Genomic DNA, 12,348 nt, shown 5'->3' with positions numbered 1-12,348 from the left:
AAACACAAGTTCCTTGCTCACTGATGATACGTCTGAATCCGTACTGAGAGTGGTGGCATCAAGATCGGCACTGTGGCAGCCTGTGCCTGCACTAGTTGTTTCGTCGTCTAGGACTGCAGGACCTGTGATTCGGGTGATGAGCTAAGCTCGGAACTAGGTGTTTCAATTAACGTCTACAGTTTCTTCTAAATCTGACTCCCTAGGCAACGTACAGAACGTAACGTACAGAACAGGCATATTTAGGGTTTCTTCACATATAACTGTTCGTTTCTCTTTTTGTCTCTCTTCGAATATCTTCGCCAATCTCTTGTCATGTTCCTGTTTGACCTTCTCGACTACCTTTTCTTGCTTATTTTCAAAACCTGTCATTAATATCCCTTGACTTCCTTATAATTCCGTCTTTAGTTCCTTTATTTCCTTCACGGTTTCCTTCTGGGTTTCTTCTAATTTTTTCTTAATTTTCTCCACAAGTTCAATACATGATTTCCTCTTGATTTTCGAATCTTTTGTCAGTTTCCTCCGGACCTTCCCTTATCATGTTACGTGGTGCCGTCTTATCCTTCCGAGTGTTATTTGGAGGTTACTGCTTTTCACTTTTACTGCTAAGTGGGATCCCCTTCAGTTCTTCCCATTGTTCTTTGAGCTGCATTGTGGTTTTACGCGCACCTCATTCCGCCGTTAGTTCCCCATCTGCAAATTCTCTCTCAGTCCCGTACTCCAGCCGTGAATCCTTAAGAATTGCGCCCCGCATACTCCTTCTTGACCGAGCGGATTTCCCAAACCATTATCTCCTTTTGTGTTGACGAAGTGAAAAGTGCAAAACACAAGCCATACTAACTTACTCTGCGTAAAATTCATCACACTTCAAATAATCCAGAAGTTCCTCCTATAATTGCAACCTCAACCTACGTCCAGTTGGCGTTACTGCAACGCTTACGATTATTACTGCGACTATTGATTGGCTTGCCATGACGTCATGCTGCAGACTGCGCCTTTTTGTAACTGACATGCTCGTGTCGAATCACTCAAATCCAAGATGCTGAAAAATTCCTCTTCTTGTCTCGAACCACTGAAATCCAAGACGCTGCAGATTTCGGATTCACCACGATACTGTAAGCGATGACTCGCTCTTATTGGTGTTTCCACATCTGTACTCGTCACTGTGTTGTTCATAGTTATTTCTCATTATTGCATTTCGGCTTGTTGGTTCTCAGCAAAAACCAACTGCCTCCTCATGCTTTGCCAGACATAAAGCTCTGTTAATTTCTTTTCAGTTTAGATTAGATTAAATTTTGGGACTATCCGACTATCGAATATGGGAGCTATGCGTAAAGGACACGTTTCGTAACGATAAAGGTGACCATGCCCCGAACACGAACATATGTGTGTCTTACTTGTCAGATTCCAAGGTTATTCAGCTTAAAAATGGAAAATGGCACTTTGAAATAACGACATTTCAAGTCCAATTACTTTGTTTTATTATCATTGTAGTCGTAACACACTTCACTAACAACGCCAAAACACATCCAGTTTAGATTAGATAAGATTAGATTTACTTTCATTCCAATTGATCCGTAGTGAGGAGGTCCTCCAGGATGTAGAACATGTCAGAAAAACAATACATGACAAATATTTGCAACTAAAACAAATAAGCTAATGTTCCATTCCACAGGTCCCAAGTGGAATGATCGTCATTTATGAACACTATATGAAAGAGTCATTTTACAAATACTAATGCACTTAATTTAAAATAAAAAAGTTTTTATTTATTTAAAAGATAATAAACGTGTAATAAAACTACTACAATACTTATTTACAATGAACACATTACTGCACTGCAATGGTGTAGAAGTTAGATTGTACTTACACACACACACACACACACACACACACACACACACATCTTCACCAGTTTTGTTCTACAGGTTCTAGCAAGGCACAGCAGCACACACGTCTATGTGTATACCTTAGGACTGCCTTGTATCGATTGTGTCGCAGCCTGTGTACCAAGATTATGGCAGCAAATTCTGGGACAGCGGTGACGACTGCATCATGATAGAGTCTATGCTGTGGGAAATATTGTCAATGTGTGCTAACTTTGGTACCACTCTGGAATATATGGGAGATAAATTCTGCGCGTAGCAGAAGCTACCTTTGAGCACCAGGTAGGTAGTTTTATTTGCTGCGATCTCTAATATATTGCCGGCCGGAGTGGCCGAGCAGTTCTAGGCGTTGCATTCTGGAACCGCGCAACCGTTACTGTCGCAGGTTCGAATCTTGCGTCAGGCATGGATGTGTGTGATGTCCTTAGGTTAGTTAGGTTAAAGTAGTTCTAAGTTCTAGGGGCTGATGACCTCAGAAGTTATGCGCCATAGTGCTCAGAGCCATTTGAACCATTTTTTCTAATTTATTATCCAAGCAGCACTTCAGGAACAGAGCAAGCGCACCACACGCGTTTCCTTCCATCCTGATCCTTGAGCCCTCTTCTGCTACAACCAGTACGTCATCGGCTTAGACCATTACCCCTTCCATTCAGAACTGTGAGCAATGGCTCAAAGCTAAGGTCCCAGAGGATTGGCCCACATACAGATCCCTCAGTGATTCGCCTCGCTAGTTTACTCACCCACTTCACAGGGCGCCCTTCACAATAACCTAGACAGGTTTAGTACTCAGTCTGAGGAGGGCGAACACCGCGGACCAATACAGGCTGTCAAACGCCCCGCAGTGTCAACGGTGTTACCTACGACGTACTCGCAATGCTGAGGGCACAGTGAATGACGTCGTCATTTTCTGAAGTCGAATCCAGTCTTGTTGAGGCCACGTAGCTCCCACTGGGACTGTAGTATGCTCCCCCAATGTGATCAGAAGACACACTGGTCTGTAGGTCTTAGGAGCCATTGGATTTCCATCCATCGCTCGATTTTTACACCTTTCTCGAATTTCAAGAAAACAGCAATCTCTCCTTGTCTTTGTGACTAATTCAGTAGCTGCGTGAAGAATGCAACCATTCCTTTCTTTCATGCTTTTAGCGTTTCGTTATGAACATAATGAGGACGGGGAGTTTTTCCGTTCTTAAGCTGATTGCAATTGCAGCTTCTTCTCGTGCACGTCGTAGGACGAGACTTGGGCTTCCATATGGCGTATACAGGGTGGTCCGAAATTCCCATTATTAGGACTTGTAGAGGAGTGAGTACATGGTATTTTGAATAGGAACCTGTGTCCGGATACGTCATCCAACGAGACTACAGAGCGTCAAAGTAATAGGCGCGGGCGTCTGTAAATGTACGTATAGACGGGTTGACTCCTTGATGATGTTACAGACTTTCTAGGATGATGGAGAACGATAAACGTGTTAATTTGAAGTAAGCATCCCTGTACCGGAAACGAAAGAGTCGAAAGTTATACCTCTGTCGGTTGAATACATGTACCGGTTCTTGTGTTACGAAGAGTGAATAGGGCTAGTAACTTTCATTGGTGGTAGTGTGGACAAAAAAGAGAAAAAATGTCCAATAAACGTGGTCTCTAAAGTGCGTACTTTAACGGCTATGAACACTTGCTCAGTAGAGGACTGTGTTTCACATTGGCGAAGATGAATGAATGGTCTTAGCTCCTCAGGTATGCAATTTAGAGCTCATTTCCTGTAGTGGAATGGACACATTTTTTGCGTTTTCTAAGACAGTGTTTGTGCCACGTAATCTACGCTGTTGTAAGCATCTTCTAAAACTTAGAGATCATATTCTGCGTTTAGTGTTCCCTATTTGCCCTTCCGAATCCAGTGACGCCCCTGGGCTAAGAGGATGACACGGAAGCCTGTTGCGAAGGAGTTGAGTTTTTTTTTCATTATTTCGAGTGTGAAGCTGTTTCTGTTCCATATTCCTTTGTTTTAAACTAGGCTTCAAAAATATGTCATAATCGCTTTATGATCATTTCAGTAGCATGATGAAAGTCTTTGTTAGTGTACACTGATTTTACAAGGCCATGTCAGTGTTGGTTGCGGCAACGGCACTTAATTTCGTATGTACCTGAACAGCCCTTCCAGTTCAGCACACGGAGATTTCATTCATCAGTTGATTCCTGTATATCACGCTCATCTTTCATACGACTGTGCTACATAGCGGTTTTTCCTTAGCGTCCATCGCTATTATATGTGACGAATCCCGGGGACAAAAAGTTGCATCTGTCAGCCTGTATGATTCAGTGTTGTATATACACGTTAGTGTCAGTTTCTCACTGAGGACTTTAGAGTTACTGATGCAGCGTCTCTGTCACAATACTGGAATGTATTTTCACTTGATAAAATTGCGTGAAATCTACTATCACACATTTTTCATTTGGATCAGCTACAATTCTCATTACGTTAACTGGAAATTGAAAAGTGGTTTTGTGCTTTATGTACAGCTCTTGCATACATTCATTATCAGTCTCCCACTCTCGCACTTTTCAGTCACGATGCACAACATTTATTTGCAATATCGGAATATATTAAGGCTGCCCAGTAAACACATATCATTTCGGTGAAAGTTGGTAGAAGTCAGAGTAGATCCAGCTATCCTCTTACATGAAGTTTTTATAAATTTGTACCAGGTGAAGCAGCTCCTGTCTTCTGGTGAACATTTGTGTCAAGAGATCACAAAAATCTTCTTACTTTCGTTGGTAGATTGTTCACTTTCAAATGAATTCAGTCAAACGCTTCAGGAGTATGAAAGACCATTGCGTTACCTTGTGGTTGCTCTGCGCGAGAAATGAGGTGCAGAGCTACTTCATGTTTGATGAGGTCCACTATTTGGATGAGAATTAATTTCAAGGATTTTTGAGAGAAAACCTTTACAGACTGGTAATTATCAGGCGTAAAAGCTTCCGGTGATTTCATTATATTAATATCGATCCCGTTAAATAAGGCTTGATAAAGCGTTTGAGTCTCCGAAAGGCAAGCACTATCTTTTCCCTATGCCTTCCCTCCTTCTTATTTGCTTCGATAATGATTTCATCACCTTGTGCGTGGTTTTCACAGAAAATAGTTGTTCGTTTAACTAACTGAATCCCATATGTATGATTTACACATTGCGCTACCGGCTCGGTAGAATTATGCCTATTTTTTGCATAGTGGTTTTTGGTTTATGTGGCATCTGGCTTGATGTAGCATATGGCGTGTTCAGAATAGTTATAGATGACTTATTTAAGAGCGCCACAATTAGACACGTATTAAAAATTCACCATGACACATTTCGCTGCTCCTTAACATAATAATTTTGCCATGGATCTTCATTCTAAGCCTTAATTGTTGCTCATCCGGGTATGATAATTTGTGTTCTTCAGCCATAGTAATGCACGCCGCCAATTCCGAAGGTGCGTTGAACGTGGTTTCGGCTCACAATTTGCTCTTATTATCTTCTGTTTAGTTTCAGGAATCGTGCGTTGATCTACACAACTAAACCCCAAAGGTGTTACTGGCCACAGTCGGCTTTCTTGATTTCTCTTCGTAGTAGCGTCTCGTGCGTGGCCCAAACATTTCTTAACTCTTTTAGTACAAGACACGCAGTTTGGTGGCATATTTGCGTTGCGGCAGTCTTTTTTAAAGTGATCGGCTTCACCATAGTAAGCATAAACATGCTTCTCTGCTTTGCAAAGTTTGGTGATGTAGTCATAACGTTTTACACGTTTTCGCACGGCTAAGTGGACCTTGACTGGCAGTGTTCTGTAGCCCATGTACCCTCTACTGCGCGGGATTAGTCAGGCGGTCTTGGGCGCTGCAGCCATGGGCTATGCGGCTGGTCCCGGCGGAGGTTCGAGTCCTCCCTCGGACATGGGTGTGCGAGTTTGTCCTTAGGATAATTCAGGTTACGTAATGTGTAAGCTTAGGGACTGATGACCTTAGCAGTTCAGTCCAATAAGATTTCACACACATATGAACCCCCTACTCTTGGTTAACAAGAACTTTGTAAGCGTTAGGCTGACCACCACCACGTGGTGCATGTACGGTTTTCCCCTGGGACCTGTTCTGTATTGTAAGTGAATTTCACTGTCAAGGTCCAGTTTTGTATCTGTTCCTCAAGATTTTGTTGATATATTGAGTCCAAAAGTCATTTTTCGCATGTGGTATTGAGTACATTGTACATGGTCATAAGCCAGCTGCGGTTGTCTCGCTGTTAAGGCGCTCAGTCCGGAAACAGGTGACCTCTACGGTCGCAGGTTCGAATCCTGCCTCGGGCATGGATGTGTGTGATGTCCTTAGGTTAGTTAGGCTTAAGTAGTTCTAAGTTCTAGGGGACTGATGACCACAGTTGTTAAGTCCCACAGTGCTCAGAGCCATTTGAACCATGGTCATAAGTTGGCGCCTCTGTTTAGAAGGTTCGCATGTTATCAGTTCAACACTCGGTTTTCTCTGTTCAAAAAATGGCTCTGAGCACTATGGGAGTTAACAGCTGTGGTCATCAGTCCCCTAGAACTTAGAACTACCTAAACCTAACTAACCTAAGGACATCACACACATCCATGCCCGAGGCAGGATTCGAACCTGCGAGGGTTTCTCTGTTGTTCTGCTTCTATTATTACCATGTTCTTTGCAGGTTGAATACTTTCAATTTTCACGCGATCTGCACTGCAATTTACCACCTCTGGTAAGCGTTATTTCATTGCAATGGCACATTTATCGTCTTATTATTTAATGAAAAGTATGTTTGAAGTGTCTTTTCGATTTCGCCGGTAGTTGTCTATCATGGTTTGGCTGGTGGAGCCGCCAGAACAGCGCAAATACGGCACCAGCAGCTGTGGCTTCTATCGCCCTTGTTTCTTGCCTGTGACCCATTTTTCTTTCTCCAGTTCAGCTGTTCTGCCTGTTAACTGACGCTGATACATAACCCAATGCGACGACTCCCGCTTGAGTTCATTAACATTTGGTGCTGAACGTTTTTGTTGACGCCTATTTCTTCATCTATGTACTGCAGTGTAATATCATAGTATGACAAGACACTCGTGTTGATTGGCACCTGTCCCTCTATGGCACTCTTTTACCCACTGGTACTCCTATCTTTCCTAGCATTCGAAAGTAAAATAAAATGTTCAAACGTGAGTGAAATCTTATGGGACTTAACTGCTAAGGTCATCAGTCCCTAAGCTTACACACTGCTTAACATAAATTATTCTAAGGACAAACACTCACACCCATGCCCGAGGGAAGACTCGAACCTCCGCCGGAATCAGCCGCACAGTCCATGACTGCAGCGCCCTAGACCGCGCGGCGGAAGGAAAATAGGTATGACAGCATTTACATGTTATATCTTCGTGGCTGTGGTTTGTGTCCAAGTGATGAAACTTTGCGCAGAGTATGCCTGCCTCTGTCCGAAAGCGTAGTGCTCCACTGTAAGCTGGCATTGGGGGTGAGGTGGGGGGGGGGGGGGGAGGGGGGAGGCTGCACACTCAGCTAACAGGCTCAAACACCTGTCTGGTCCAGGCTCCCTTCGTCACCTCCATGACGTGCTGTCCAGGGCATGCCGCGCTCACGCCTCGTGACGCAAGCAGATACCGCGGGCACATCTGAAAGGGCTATGCATTCATGTGGCTGCTGGAATATCGCTGGAGACATCAAACCGCCACTGGTGTCAGTTTTGTCTCTTCGCTATATCAATCTACCGGAGATCACATGAGTGTTAGTATCGATCATACGTCTTCCGTTGTAGCAATGTGCAGTACATGTGCAACCAGTATTAGCAGATGACCTTTTGACATTGGTGCCTCACATGCCACACACACGGGCTAAGACTAACCGTGTATCACGTATATCTGTAAACTGTCTCGTGCCACTTAATTTCGAAAAAATAATCATTCAAATGATTTATGGAACATGTAACTAACTAACAGTTAATACTCTGTTCCTAAGATACAGTTTAAGTATGTCACACGTGAGTATTCTAGCACTATTTTTCTTAAAAAAAAAGAAAAGAAAAATCAGATGTATGTAAGAGGCAGAATCGCTAGGTTTATCACGGGTGGTCCATCTAAGAGGAAACGGCCAATTTATCCTCATTGCAGAACGTAAGTCAGCCATGACGCCCGAGAGATCAAGACGATCCCAAAACAATCACAAAGTTACAGAATACTTTTACATATGTAGTCGAGGACAATAACCAAATATTACAGTTATTTTGCGAAATATTGTACTATGTCGATGTTATTAACATGACATTTTTAAGATTTTTGAGAATAAGTTCGGGCTGAACTGATGTAAGAGGAGTTTCAGTACATACAGTTCATCACTGTGGAGGTAGAGCATGCAAAGATAGATATTTACAAAGGACTTGCCTTATAAAAAAATGAATATCACCATCTTAATGACTCTAACGTGATCTGGATTATGCCAAGTGCTATGGTCACTTGGAATGCAGTGGAATACTTTCATTTCAACCATTTGTTCAGTATAGAGCTTTCGAAGCACGCTTTCTTTAGTTTGCGTGGGTAGTACAGCGTCCTTAAATTCTTTTGGAAACGAGCTATTCCTGATACACAGATAGTTAAATGGTAGGCTGTCCTCAACACAAAGTTACTTACTAGGCATCGTTGCATTGAACGAGGTATTCGCTTGACTTCTTAGGCCCATTGATCTGATGCTCTCTTGATGTTTGTGGGAGAAGGAGGGAGGAGCGCAAAGTTTAACATAGTAGACTCAGAATTACAACTGAATTTGGCATTCTTCACATTAATACACTATATGATCAAAAGTATCCAGACACACGTTAGTGCCGACCCTTCGCATTTATGACAGCTTGAGCCCTGCTGGGAGAGTTTAAATCAGGAGTCTGCATGTTTCTGGAGGAATGGAAAAGGAGGTTTTTTTTTCCTCAAGAGAAGACACCAGAAAAGATAGAGATATTGGACGGTGGCGTCTGGACCGAAGCCGACGTTCTGACTCATCCCAAAGGTATTCCATCAGGATCAGGTCTGCTCTCTGAGTAGGTAAGTCAGTTTCAGGAATATCACTGTTCTTAACCATTGTCTCATAGTTCTTGCTTTAAGACACGATGCATTATTATACTAATTCAGTCAATCATCGCCTCCGAGCTATTCTTCGGTAGTACGAAGTACACCATACAACGGCTTCACATCGTTCCGAATTTATTGTTTTCCTAAGCACAGTAACGGTGTGACATCCTAACCACGCAATACATCCCCGTATCACAACACAACCTCCAGTGTGCTTCACCGTTGGCGCTACACATCATAGCAAGTAACGTTTTTCAGGCATTCGTCAAACTCATACCCTTCCATCGGATTACCACAGGTTATAATGTAATTCATCGCTCAGAACCACTCATTTCCAGTCATCCACTATCCTATGGCGTTGCTTAGGATTGACTTCAGATATTTGTGGCCTATAAGGAACTCCAATCGTTTTAACTCCATACGGACAAACGTTGTGCTAGCTGGACTTATGGTGGCACTTTGGAACTGACGAGTGTGTTTTTTTTCGACTGATTTCGTGCGTTCTTTTTACAACTAACCTCCGCAGTGCTCGATTGTTCCTGTTCGTCAGTGCATGTGGTCTGCCTGGTATGCTGTTCAATCGCGCTTGCAGTTTACAGTGATATCACCAACAGCCGATTTGGACAGCTTTATCAGGATTGAAATGTCCCTGATGGAGCTGTTACTCAGGTACACCCAACAAGCAGTCCACGTTGTAAGTCACCAAGCTCCGCTGTTCGACACCATTCTGCAGGTACTAGTTGTATACTGACCACACAATAATCCTCACCTCCTTTTATATTGGCGATTACGCTTATCGTGACATTTAGTGTTCAGTTCGACATTACCAAGGGGTGTCCGAATACTTTCGATCACATAGTGTGGATAATTGGGAGAGGCTGAAGATGTCATAAAACTGTAGAGCTGATTGAGAAGAAAGTCGCGGACTTTGGAAAAGTGTTCTGTTTTTTATCTACATAGCCATCTGGACAGGAAATAATTTTTTATGTCATTAGGGAACTACAGCAATCGTACTAGATATTTTATTAATTAAAAGCTGTCCAGATCACAAAAAGTAATTTTTTTTTTCAAATCTGATAACAGGGATAGGTCAATACGATCATCTTCAGAGCAGATAGGACAGGAACTACAGCGCAAAAAGCTAGCTAGTTGCTGTCATTGTCAGAGAAATTTCGCTTCCATGAAGAGGATCGCTAAACGTTATCTTTTGCTTTATAGATCCTCTCTAGTTTCACAGAACGGAGCATCTTAGTGCCGAAAATGACTTAACTCAAATATGACGAGCGCGTACTGAGAAGCAATGCCCCTGAGTTTTAGTAGTGTTTTCAATGTCGGTTGAGGTACTGCATGTCATACATACAACTCTGTCGACTTTCGTACTTCGCTGACGAAAGTTACAACGCTCTGCCGCTAGAGGGTTCAGATCGTAGTGTGTAACTTGGCTTTGTGTTCGTAACTATGTCAGTGCGTTAAACTCAGCGTGCTGTAATCGAATTCCTAACCGCAAAAAAATGTATCTCCCAACTAAAATCCGTCGGAGCACTAAAGCTATGCAGCGTGATGATTGTATCGACATCACTTGTATGACAGATGATGAAAACTGGGGTCACCATTTTGACTCCCAAAATCAAGAGAGAGTCAAAGGAGTTTCGTTCAATCGATCACCGACGTCAAAAAAAGTTCAAGACAATGCCATCATCAAACATCAATCTCGCAATGTTTTGGGATGTACAAGATGTGATGCATTTTTAATTTGTGCCTAAAGGCTATATAGTAAACTCTGCGAGCTAGTGCGAGACTCTCAGAAAACTGATAGCACGAATTCGAAGAGTTCGTCCACACATGGGGTACCCACTCCTTAAGCATGTTAATGACAGACCACACACAAACACTGTGACGTCTGCAAGAATGCAACACGGTGAGTCCACCGCCACCCACCGTCCTCTTTACACTGTCCACTTGACTTCATCATATTTTAGACTGTTTCCAAAACCTAAACAATACTTTCGGAGACTTCATTTTGATAGTGATGAAGCTGTGCAAGGAGAGGTTTGGTTGTGGCTTCTTCAACAATGTCAAACTACAGAGTGAGTCACTAACTACTGCCACCAAGAATAACTCCGAAGGTATGATAGGAGCTGAAAAGTTTGTGAGGCAATAGTTGCATGGGGGAACGGTGGCCATAGTATGACGTTGATTTTGTTGCTGAGTGGGGGGGGGGCGGAGGGGGGGGGCGGAGGGGGGAGCGGAGGGGGGGGGGCGATCGCTTCAGACTTATGAAGGTTATTTTTTTTTAATTGGATTCAATAGTTTGGTACTTATTTTCCGATAGCGGCTGTCGACGAGAATTCAATGACGTGTACCAGTGAGGTCTTTGAAGGTCAACGAAGGTCACAAGGTGGCATGAATGTCTATTTACAGAAGGTGTTCGAAGTGATGGCCTTTGGTATCAATGCAGTGCTACAATCATCTTATCATGGATTGAGTGGTATTTCTTATTACATCGGCACTTATCAAAGCCCATGCTCCGACAATTCTCTCTCGTATATCTTCAAGTGTTGTTGGAACATCTTTACAAACAACGTCTTTTACGAATCCCCACAAGAAAAAATCCAGACACGTCAACTCTGGCGAACGACCCTGCCACGACACATCTCTTCCGCGTCCAATCCACTAGTTTGGGAATTGTCTCTGCAGCTCATTTCTAGCCGTCAGCGAAACATGTGCTGGACACCATTCTGTTGATACCATATTGTGTTCCTTGTTCCAAAAGGTATTTCTTCCAATAACAGACATAATGTTTCTTACAGGAATGTGATGTACTTCCTACCATTAAGATTTCCTTAGAGGAAATAGGGACCTATAATTCTGTCCTCCAGAATCCCACACCATATGTTCATCGACCATGGTTTTTGTGTGCATCCTGCCACAGCCAGCATGGATTTTCAGTAACGCATGTTGTGTAAATTAACATTTCAATGGGTCGTGAATGTAACCTTGTCAGTAAATAAAATCAAATTAATAAATATGTCATCCCTCTGAATCTGAAGTTGAGCCCGTCGACAGAATTCAATGCGATGCATACAATCCGTACCAGTTAATTCTTGGTGGACAGTGATATGTTAAGGATGATATTTATGGCGATGCAGAACACGAACAACACTACTCTGGCTCATGCCAGACTCCTTTGCGATTTGACTAGAACTAACACAAGAATCTCGAAGCACAGTGGCAAGAGTACCAATTTCTGTTTCCTCGTTAGTAAGTTTCCTTTGGCGGATATGTTTCCGATGCGTTAAAGATCCAGTTGTTCTCAATTTATCATACAGATATTTAAATGTACTACGTGAAGGGTGAGTACGTTGAGGATAT

Source organism: Schistocerca gregaria, chromosome 2 (genome assembly GCF_023897955.1).
Source record: "Schistocerca gregaria isolate iqSchGreg1 chromosome 2, iqSchGreg1.2, whole genome shotgun sequence".
NCBI classification, from domain to species: domain Eukaryota; kingdom Metazoa; phylum Arthropoda; class Insecta; order Orthoptera; family Acrididae; genus Schistocerca; species Schistocerca gregaria.
This window is presented reverse-complemented; position numbering follows the sequence as displayed.